This window comes from Microtus pennsylvanicus, chromosome 1, assembly GCF_037038515.1.
Source record: "Microtus pennsylvanicus isolate mMicPen1 chromosome 1, mMicPen1.hap1, whole genome shotgun sequence".
Lineage (NCBI taxonomy): Eukaryota > Metazoa > Chordata > Mammalia > Rodentia > Cricetidae > Microtus > Microtus pennsylvanicus.
In genome coordinates, this window is record NC_134579.1 from 20,972,922 (window position 1) to 20,985,396 (window position 12,475).

The window sequence follows — 12,475 nt, forward strand, 5'->3', positions numbered from 1 at the left end:
ATTTTGTTTGTGTTGTAACAAATGAAACTTATCTGAAGACCAGAGAGCAGATCTAGCCATACTAATTAGCCATAGAGACCAGACGGTGGTAGCACACACCTTTAATCACAACATTCAGGATACAGAGGCAGATGGAGCTCTGGTGACTTAAAAGTCACCCAGTGCTACAAAAGACTGAATGAATCTAAAAGAGAAACAGAACCAAGTGATGGTGGCTCACACCTTTAATCCTAGCACTAGGGAGGTGGTGATGAGAAGTGGTATGGCTGGGAGGAGAGAGGGATATAAGGTGGAAGGACAAAGACACTTAGGATTCAGCTGAGGTTTCATAGAGAAGGCATTCAGTCTGAGCATTTAGTTTGAGGACTTGCAGAGACAGGATACTCCATTCGGTCTAGAATTTCATAGTCATAAAAAATAGTAGCTGGCTGGCTGCTCTGCTTCTCTGAATTTTCAGCTTTCACACCTTAATATCTGACTCCATGTTTTTATTATTTAGAACAATTAAAATTCACTCTATAGAAAATGGTTCCCATAGTCTCATGTGTGTGTGTGTGTGTGTGTGTGTGTGTGTGTGTGTGTGTGTGTGTGTTTGTTTAGTTACTTGAATGGAAACTGTTTAAGAAGGATTAGGCTATGTGGCCTTCTTGAAGTAGGTGTGGTCTTATTTAAAAAAAAAAATAACATCACCGGAGATGATCTTTGAGATATCAAAACTCCACGCCAGGCCACTCTTTCTCCTCTCTCTCTCTCTCTCTCTCTCTCTCTCTCTCTCTCTCTCTCTCTCTCTGCATCAGGATGTATAACTCTCAGCTGCTTCTTCGACACTATGCCTGCCTGCCTGCCTGCCTTCCACCCCACCATGATGACTATCTCTTGGACTATAAGCAACCTCCCAAATAAATGTTTTATTCTTTAAGTTGTTTTGATTATACTGTCTTTTCATAGCAATAAGATGTGTAATTAAGATGAACACAAAGATATTATACTGTATTCAAGGCTTGATTCTCAGCATAATTTGCCAAATTTTAAGAACCTGGATCTTAGCAGGTGAAATATTTGCCAGGGTACTAGAAATCGCTGCCGTAGTTTCTACTTCCTTCACTCCTACTTACATGAACATGGTGGGTCCACATTTCCAAGTGGTCTTAACTCTGATTTGTGCCTCACCATGGCTCAAACCTCTTTCTTCACAGATCTTTGTCACAAGCATGCATCTAAATCACAGCAGGATCCTGAGCTCCTTTTCATTCCTAGGAAGGCTGCTCCCTTCTTGCAGAGTGGAATCTCTTGCATCTTGCATGTAGGAACAATAAAGTTTCAGTTCCATTAAGTAAAATGCTTTACTTTAAGATTTCTCATTTTTAGCAGGATGGTGGTGGTATATGCCTTTAATCCCAGCACCCAGGAAGCTGAATCAGGCAGATCTCTGAGTTCAAGGCCAGCGTTGTCTATAAAGTGATTTCCAGGACAGCTGGAGTTGTAACACAGAGATACCCTATCTCAAAAAAATAAAAAAAAAACAGAATTCTCATTTACAGTTTTAAATGCTTTTGCAGTGTTATTTTGTGAACATAAAACAGTCATTGAGTCTAAAGTTTCTCTTTTCCCCCTAGTTTATAATCTTACCTAAGGGGTCTGATCTCCTTCCTTAATGCTTTGTCTATTGATGAGATTGGAGTGTTTTTACAAGTCCAGAAATGTAAAATTTATTTCTTCTGAGTGTTTCTGTGTTGCTGTATGTATGCGTTTATGGGTGTATACGTGTTTACATGTGCATGTGGATGCAATTGTACATGCACTTACATATGTGTGAAGGCCATTGATCAATGTTGGATGTTTGCTTTGGTGCCTCTCCATCTCATTATTCTTACATTTAAGTTTCTTATTGAATTGATTTTTCTATACTGAATGTCCAATGAATGCCAAAGATCTATCTGTCCTTACACCAACAGTGGTGGTATAGGTCTATGTACCACTGTTCCTGACTTTCAAAATTGTTACTTAGAGTCCAATTTCATAACCAAATGCTTTCAAACAATCTTTTTATAGTATGTTAAATGTCTACATCCCAAATTCAGTTTTTTTTTTTTAAATCTAAAACTCAATATTTCTTTGCTTTACTTTCTTCTGTTCATTGGTATACTCAGGTTCTTTTCAACCACTCTTCTATAAAACTATACCTCTGTAATTTTTATTTAAAGTAGTGGAGAAGTAAGAAGTTGGATATGGTCTCTTTGTACTAGTTTTTGTATAACAAATGATTAACACCTTATAATCTTAGTGTTTATGTGCTACTTTTCAGGCCTACAGCTACGAAGTGTCTTCCTTTGTAAAGGTTTAATAGTGGCACTTACATATTTGTGGAAGCCAACATCTGCCTTATTGTACATAAGCCCATTCAACAGGACAGAGATCATGCCTGGAATTAGAAACCTAGCCAAATGCCAAGGGCTAGTAAGGTCACAGAACTTATAAAAGAATCTTTTATCACCAATTTACAAAAGCAACATAATATTTTACTACACTGTAAATTTTTATCAAAGATATCCACAGATAATAGCAATGTACATCAATCTAACTTTTTTAAAAAAAATTATTGAGATCATGATAAAAATCTTGAGGTGGTCATGATGCAGAAATTAAACAGCAAATTATAACTGAAAATGTAATGGGTTCTTATTTTTATTATATATTGTATGTTTTAATATGGGGGATTTTATCTATTATTAACAAATAATAAAACCAGTTAAATAATGAACTATTGTCTTTCCTATAATAGCCTAAGGTTTTCCTTTTGGAAAATATCATTTAGTTTATGTATTATTAAGTAGTGCCTGTAGGGATTAGGGAGTGGAGAATATACCTCAGCAATTTTACTAGACCATGAAATTAAGTATCACTCATAAACGATGGAAGGCACATCAGTTTAAAGATAATATTATTGGCATATTTGTTCACACTAAAAAATGACTAATCATTGTACTTATCCAAATGGATGGAAGGGTTTGGTAATATTAAGCTCATATGCAAAATATTTCCATCAAAACATTAAATATCCTGGACTTGTATTCATTTAAGAACTCAATTGTATATTCTCATTCATAGAAAACATCTAGGGTTGATTTTTGAGAAAAAGAGAAGGGAAGAATTGTGATGTTTATCTGGATGACTTACACTATAGTCCCATTCAGGATGTCTAGAAATAACAAAACAGAGATAATTTAAACAATGTAAGCTTAACTTTTAAACCAGTTTCCTGTGCTGCTTTCCTAATTAGTATGCTAGCATTTTCAAGATCTTTTATTTCTTCAGAAACATAGAGAGGAAAAAGGAGGAAAAATATCTTAAATCATGTTTAGATAATATAATAAATATCGAGTTATTTCAATGTATTATGGTCTTGAACAAGTTGTAAGATACTACTACACTTTGTTCTTTCTAGTAAATAAAAGTTTAATATGAGAAACTTCAAGAAATCATGATAACCATAGAATGGCATACCATAAACTGTGTAAAATAAAAAAAGGCCTAAAGTTTCTACACTGAAAGAGTGAGCTTAACAAACACATTTCATAGAATTTTAACAACAAAGTGATTTTTTTGTTCCATAGAAAGTCATAGATGTTTTGAACAAATAATTAATGTAACCTAATTGCTAACATTTTTTATTTGTGCTAAATCTTTCTCATATGAAATAAAACTATAATCAGAGAACTCAAGGAAAGATGAAAGTGATTTGGTTAAAAGAAAGGTAATTGTAATTGATATGAGTGTTCCTGTCTCATTATATTCAAAATGGGTTTGTAGAGATATTTGTGCTTTTTTCCTTGATTTTTTATTAAGTAATGAATATCAATTAAGATAATATCAGTTGTTATTGTATTTGAATTTTGTCCCACAAAATTCAAAATTCTAAAATTAAAATGTATAATTATAATGCATTTGTGAAAGTACTATGATTGTTATATAATAGTAGTCATAATTATGACCTGGTAAAATATAAAATGCATTTACAGTTTTATAAGGGATGATAATATCATTTTATGAATAATTGTGATCTGGTTATTATTTTTATTTGGAAATTAAGTATGACATATGAATAAATAATTTTGTGTCAAGTTTACAAGGGGCAGACTTGTGATGGCTATTACTGGTTGTTAATATCACTATATCTGGAATTAGCTAAAATGCAAAGGCTGGATACATCTTGGAGGAATTTTTTTTCTTAAGTAAATCACTTGAAAATGTAAGATCATTTTTTAATCTAGATGTTTAGGGGTGTGAAGCTCTTCCTTTAATATGAACCACACCCTCTGAAGACAGCCTATATAAAAGATATGGAAAAGTAAAACACTATCTCCTATTGCTGTTTGCCCAGGCCCTGCTGCCAAGTTTTTTTTTTTTTTCTTCAATGGCATCAATGGCCTACTTCTTTGGGATTCCTGTATATTCAGAATATCAGCTAAGAAAAACAGCCTTATAGACTCAAAATAAACTAGATACATGGGCTTCTCACTGGTAGCTCATTGTTTTGAACTAGCTGGACCACAGCTTGTAAGTCACTCTCATAACTCCCATATATATTAATTCTATGAGTTCTGTTCCTAAAGAGCAATGGTTATCAACAGTCCTAATGCCTCTATGATGGAGGAGGGTCATCTGTCTACTTGTTTCTTTCTTTGGTTAACTAATAAAGAAAGTGCTTGGCATGATAGGTCAGAACATAGGTGGGTGGAGTAGACAGAACAGAATGCTGGGAAGAAGGGAAGTGGGCCAGACACCATGGATCCAGCCACCAGGTCAGACATGCTGAATCTTTACCAGTAAGCCACCACCTTGTGGTGCTACACAGATTATTAGAAATGGGTTAGTCAAGATATGAGAGTTATCCAAGAAGAGGCTAGAGCTAATGGGCCAAGCAGTGTTTAAAAGAATACAATTTGTTTGTTGTTATTTCTGGGGCTAAGCTAACCATGCGGGAGCTGGGCGGGACAAAAAGCAGGCCTACACTACACCTCTATCTTTTAATTTATCTTCTCATGTGATGACGCCCAACCATAAAATTATTTTCATTGTTACTTCATGACTATAATTTCCCACTGATATTAATTGTAATGTAAATATCTATGTTTTCTAATGGTCTTAGGCAATCGCTGTGAAAGGGATTTTTGACCATCTACTTCTGGTTGTTTTTTGTTTGTTCATTTGATTGGTTTGGTTAAGGTATTTACTGTTTTTTGTTTGTTAATTTATTATTTCAATTATTTTTGTGTACATACTTAGGAATTTTCCTAAAGACTTTCAGTATGACTAGGTTTTTAAACATTGTGAGGTCTTTTATTTCATAATAATATTTATCAACATAGAGTAAGTAGCTGTCTGTAGTAGTTATAAAAGTTGTCAACCTTTACAGAAATGTTCCATTGCTGCCACACAAATACAATGAAAAAAATGAGATTAATCATATTAAATTAAGTAAGACATTTAAACAGACATGTAATAAGAAGTATATACAGATGGCAAATGCTGTGATGAGAATATTTTCACCATTTTTTTAAATGAAGAAACCCAAAACAGGGCCAAGGTGGTTGAAGATGTTATTATACAAGTCTGAAGACCAGAGCTTGAGCAAAAATAACACCTGAAGAAACAAAGCACAGGAGAGGCACCAGACAAAAGAGATGTAAACATCTTTGATACTCTAATCTGTTTTGTGAAACTTCATGTTGTGCTAAGACCCTTTACTCCTGTGTTATGTTAGCTACCCGCTACCCCTAGCTCTTATTATATGGGAACATATAATAAGTAATCTTTAATATGTATGGATAATGAAGGCTTACACAAATTTGTCCATGATAGCATTATTATTTAACACTTTTCACAGAAACTGCACAAAACATGTTTTAATTGTTTACTAGCAACCCAATATAAACTTTATCTGTTATAATGGTATCCATTGACAAATATTTCAATAAATTCATTTATATCACATTGAAAAATCCTCAAATTCTTAAGCTTATTACCTTTGAAACATGTTCTACTTTTATTAAAAAAGATTTGTACAATTTAACAATTTTATAACCAACCCACACTTACTTTATTTATTAGCTTTTTGATACTTGCAGTATTGAAATATGAAAGAGTAGTAAAATTAACATTGGTCAATTTAAATAAGTTATTGATTAGCAGTTCAGAATATAATATGTACTTTTGGCACTCTATTCCTTATTTAACTTTCTGAATATTATAATTAAACTGAATGTTCCCGAACAGTTAAATGTTCATGCTATAAGAGATAGAATATTAGTTGCCTCATTGAATTCCTATTTCAATACAATATATGTTCCTGTTTTTGTTGATGTCTTTCGATATGAAAAATAGTAAAAGAGAATATACATCACAAGTACTGTTTCGAGTTTAAACAAATCAACACCATCAACATGACATAACGGAACAAATTTTGAGTAACTATCATTTATTTTAAGAAGAAAAGTATGAGTAGAAATTTCAAGTTAGATCATTCATTTCTCTCCCAGGGACATTTTAGGTATGTACTCAAGAAAGATAAAAAAAAGGGAGGAAATATTTGAATTATAATATACTTAGTGGTGACTCATACTCTTGAAAGAATGGGAAAAGTGGATATGCAGATGGAAGACATGAGCAGTGACAGCTGGACAGAACACAGAGGAACAGAGAACAATGACTTCTGTAAGATCAAATTGGTTGTCCTTTGTGTCCTCATTTTGAACATGTCCTGGGGAATTTGTGATCTTCAACACTGAAAGACCTGAGCAAACTAATGATTGGGTGAATTCCACAAAGTGAAGGGAAATATCTTATCTTGAAAGTGATTATAGATCATCTATTACCATGCCTACCATAGTCTGTCCATTTGGGTCAATTATCTCCGATTATGTTTAAATATTTAAGGAGCATCTCTATGATAAATTTTATGGTATTTTCTTCCTGAGCCAAATTGAGAGTGAGAGAGTCAATGAGAGCAACTTCACATTCCACCCGTGGCTGGTCTCAGAACCACAATTCCATTTATCTTTGTTTTTGCCTATTATAGGCTCCCATCACTTTAAACTAATTACTCCCTTTTAACCTCAGTTTCTTATGATATAATGATCTGAATCCCATTTAGGAATACTGAATCACATTCACATTATCTACAATTTACCTGCATAATTTATTTGTATTTTGCCAAAGGAAGCACATATAGCTCATCACTCATGTTGTATGGGAGTCTGTGTGTTTTCTAATAATTAATTAATATCCATGATAAATCAATAGTTCCACAGTTTTCCATATTCCATAAAAATTAAATTTTTACTAAAGAAACCTATTTTTACTTATTAAAACTTTTATTTTACTTTTGAAATTATATTTTTTGTTCTCCATAAATCCTCTCAAATACTTTTATATACTCTCCTTAAAATGCATCACCTTTCATTCCACTAAATGTCATTGAATATATATTTCTAAATATTACCTGTCCCTTTTATATGATGCCACTATCTTTTAGAGATGATCATTTGGAACTGGACAAACAATAGGATGTGCTCTTTTCTCCCCAAAGAAGGCCATTGTCTCTAATTACAGATTTCTTCAGCTGCTTATAGTTTTTTTTTGTAGTATTGATGGGCAGTTTTCTGATTAGTATTGCATGTTCACTGTTATGATCCTTCTGAAGGGATGTATTGAAGGGAGCTTCAGTGTATTTCTTACACCAGGTGAAACTCTGGTAGTGAAAACTAATTTTTCATTTTCAGGTTATTATAAATCTGAGTTAGTTTCTGTGTTAAGTCTGTATGCTGCTGTCCATTTCTCCTCTTAGCATTGGAACCCCATCATGCCTAGAAATGTTTAGGTCCTGTGCACGATTCACAATATCTATGAGTTCTTATGTTTATGAGACAGCCATGTTTGGACAGCCAATTTATATTGATGTTATCTATTCCATCTGTTGTAGACAGAAGTTTCTCTCCTGATTGGTCCTGAAGCCATTCAGTCCCAGTGCAACATACAGAGGTTTATATTAACTATAAACTGGTCGACTTATTAGCTCAGGCATCTTATTAACTAGCAGTCCCAATGCAACATACAGAGGTTTATATTAACTATAAACTGGTCGACTTATTAGCTCAGGCATCTTATTAACTAGCTTTTAAAGCTTAAGTTAGCCCATAATTCTTACCTTTATTTAGCCACATGGCTTGGTATCATTTCTCAGTGTAACATTTTCCTTTGCATCCTCTGTGTCTCAGTGGTGACTGTACACTGAGCCTTTCTTCTCTCCTTAATTCTCCTAGTCTGGTCACCCCTGCTATATTTACTGCCTGGCTATTGACCAATCTGCACTATATTAAGCCAATACAAGTGAAAAAATATTTACAGGACACAAGGGAATTATTCTAGAGAAATTCTCATTTTCTTTTCAAAACAAAAACTCTGAATCTAATCACCTTTATTTAGTTTTCTTTCTGACGATTGTCAATCAAAATTTGTAACCAACACACTAAACAAAAACAAACATCTATAATTCAAATATTTTGGGGAATGTGGGAAATAGTTTTCTAGGCTACTTTCTGCTAATTGGAGTGCTGATAATCTTATGGGGACCCCCCAAAAATTTAGGATTATGTTCAAGTCTTGACTGGAATATACTTTGAGGTTGGTTTGTCTGAGCCAGTAATCTTGATGCTGTTCTGAATATAGAACTCAGAGGAAACTGAAATAGAGTCACTCTGAGATGTTGGATCATCTGGATATTTTTTATGGAGCCTTTTCAATTAAACTTATTTAAAAAAAACAGAATTGATTGTGGAAAATACAAAATAATCAAATACTAGTTCAGAATTGTGTATAATAAAGGGTTATTTGTTCAGGGGAGACTCAGAGATCACTGCCCTAGATTATAATCCTCTGAATGAACAGGGAACAATAACAGAAGCAAGAACCAGAAGCAGGAGAGCAAACATACACTTTACAGCTGTATTTATAGTATAAGAGACCATTCCCAAATGGGCTGGTATCTTAAAGGCTACTGGCTGAAGGATCTGAGGGAGCTTCCACAGCACCCCCCCTTTTTTTTAAATAAGAGTGTTCCAAGCCCACTATGAAATTATATACACTAGGAACAGACATCAAAGATAAGATTAGAATTACAACCAGCATACACAATAGTAAGCAAATAACATATACTGAATATTTTAATAATAATTCTATCCTAAGGAGTCTAAGTCTTGTATTGGAAATAGCTTGGATAGATCCTAAGAGGATTTTAATTATGGCTATCTAACCTTCATCCCCATCAAAGGCCTGAGAAGGGAGATAATATTACTTGAGTAAGCAGGAAGTTCAAGCAAGCAGCATCCAAAATGTACAGTAGATGACAGAGACACTGTCTGCCTGAGCAATCACCTCAAGTCTCATTTGCAATGTTCAAGCAACCAACTTTGGCTAAGGCCTAGACTGACAGACCATTTTCAGAGGCAGGAAATTTTTAAAAATTATTTTACCCTGTCTTGGCAAGATTTGGCCATCTTTTTTCTTCTATTCTGCTTGTTCAGTCCAGACACCGTATACTTTGTCAGTGGTTGAGGCATGGGCAGTTCCTTGCCCAAAGGACAGTTGTGCCAAGAAGAAAACAAACTTCAATTGTTTTTTGCTCAACACTCTCTTGGTGCTGCCAGGAGCAATTGTGTCTCAACTTAACAGAATACTAAGTTATTTAAATTCCATGTTCTACAGATCTTTGAGGTGATTGATAGTTATTTATCTATGCAGAATACAATCTTTATGTATATAAAGTATCTAATTAGTCTGACTAAGAGTATAACAAACATGAATGACTATTTACCTATCATATTTAATAACTATATAACTTAAAGATTAAGACATAATATCAGAATATTAATCTTTAAACAATTGTGCAGTAAAGGAGGACAATGATTTTAAAATGTAAACAATGTATAATTATCTGGTTCAGAGATAAAAATATGTAATAAAATATGATAAATATATCTTAAGATTGTATTAGTATACAAAATGTCTTAAACAGAGGTAGAAATATGCATGTATACAATCTGATAAAATATATTTGCATAGGTGTACAAATACTTTAAACAAAAATAACGAATGCATTTGAGCTTCTTTCAAAATACAAGAAATTATACCAGTGTAAATTGTTGATAAATAAATAGAGTATTTACTCTACTACTCACTATTATTATTATTAGCATGAATGAGTTCACACTAAATTACCTTTTATCCCACTCAATCTTTTTTATGAAATCTTTAGGCATGCATAATTTCCACCCCAAACCCCAACACTCTGCAAGTAATAATCAACGCCTAATGGTGTCCCTAACCATGAGGACAAACATTGTTGGGATAGAGGATGTCATCTTCTAGAATTGCTTCCTGCTGTCATGTGGGTGATATGTTTTTCTATGGGAACATATAAAATTAAAATGGTGGTTTAATTATAATATTGCTGTTAATATAATTGCAAATATTCTCTGGGTAGTCAATAGAGGTTTTTTTTTATTTGTTTTTTTTTTTTTCTTTTTAAGTTCTCATTTGGAGTTCTAGCTAGAACGTTGTAAGAAGATGCACCATTTTCATAGCTGGTACCCAAAAAACAGTCTCATAGCACTATCAGCATCATGATGTTTTATCAACAGGGCAGAGTTGTTGTTTTGGGGCCCCATCTGCTTCCTGGAAGCTTCAAAGAGTACTGCCTGAAAATCTACTGTTTGTTGTTGAAAACTTAAATATCATACATTTAGACATATATTTAACAAAATATACGATATAGACAAAATGGGCATGGAGAAAAATAAAATATTTCCTTAAAAATCTATCTTCTTTCTGTCCCATACCATATGGCTCCCGACATGAGTCAGAAATTCTGAATTTTTCTTTTATCAACATGCTTGGATTTAGAGAATGGATAGCCACTGTCCAACTCCAAAGTCAGCTCTTATTTTTAAGAAGAGATGTATACATGGGCACATAATCAAATTTTAAGCATTTAAAACTGTTGTGATAAATAGGGACAAAGTATGTTTGTTATAGCGAGCTTGTTCCTGAGGATAAGAGTAATGATCCTCATCAAAAATTTGATCTGAAGTCTCAAATCCTTTTGCTTTCCCCTGTTGCTCTAAAATTTTTGCCTCTTCTCTCCAATAAAACTTTCAAAGCAGTTGAGCTCCATTTTCTTAAGACTGTTGAGATTAATTAAAGTCAATCGTGTAGGTGGCCTTAGTTCTTGAAGCCCATGTTTTCACCATTTCCCTGATAAAATGTGAATGTAGCCCATAAAAAGAACTATTGTTTATTTAATTTTTTAAAGATTGTTCAACATATTGGTTCCCTTACATATTATTTGACTATCTTAGGGTACTTTGTGCCAGATGGTCTTTCTGAGGAAATTACCAGATATGCAGTTGAAACTCTGTGAATGTCATTCTGGAATCTGGCATGTACTGATGAGGTTAAATCCCATCCTTGTACTTTTTGTCTCTGCTCATCAATTTCAATAAATTCCTCAATCTTTTCAATTCTTTTTACTACTGCCTTTTTAAAAGTCTGGATATCCTATCCAGTGTTCTGATCTAATGTCTGCTTGGATTTCCCACCTTGCTATATTCTTCCATGACAGGCCAAAGTTGCTTCTTTAATCACCAATGGTGATAAAGCATAATCATAGCATACAGAGGGGAATCCCATATCACTATGGCCCTTAAAATTTTTCCAATGCCTATTTCACAAGGTTGCCTAATTTGTCTGATGAGGGAACTAATGGGGACATAATTTTTAGACTAAATGTATCAAGATCCCTCAGTCTCTGCAAATTCAATTGTAGGTCTTTGCATTTATTTCCATATACACCATCCTCTGATTGGATGATGGCACATGCCTTTAATCTCAGGATTCAGGAGGCAGAGGCAAGCAGGACTCTGTGAGTTTAAGGCCAGTCTGGTCTAGAAGAGCTAGTTCCAGGACAGGTTCCAAAGATATAGAGAAACCCTATCTGGACAGCAAAAACAAAACAACAAAAAGACATTGTTATATGGGTATAGCAGCATATAAACTAAGAGTCATTTTATTGCTAGATTCACTTAACAATAAACAGTAATATTTGAGTTTCCCCTAGAGCAATTGTCTATCTAGTCTCAAGTTCTAGGCCATCCAGGCCGTGTTTGGCATGAGTTGCATTTCTCAGAAAGTCTCCCAGTTTCAATCAGAGAGTGGGTGGCTACTCCCACAACTTCGTTGCTACTGTTATACTACTTTATTTTGTAGGAATGTTGCCATTGTAATTTAAAAGAGTTCTGGCTGTATCGTTTTTTACCAGGTGTTTGAAGGATGAGGGAGTATCATTCTTAACAGCGATGCAGACATCAATAAATAGCTATTGCTCCAATAAATAAATACCCACATATACTCAGGTAAGAAA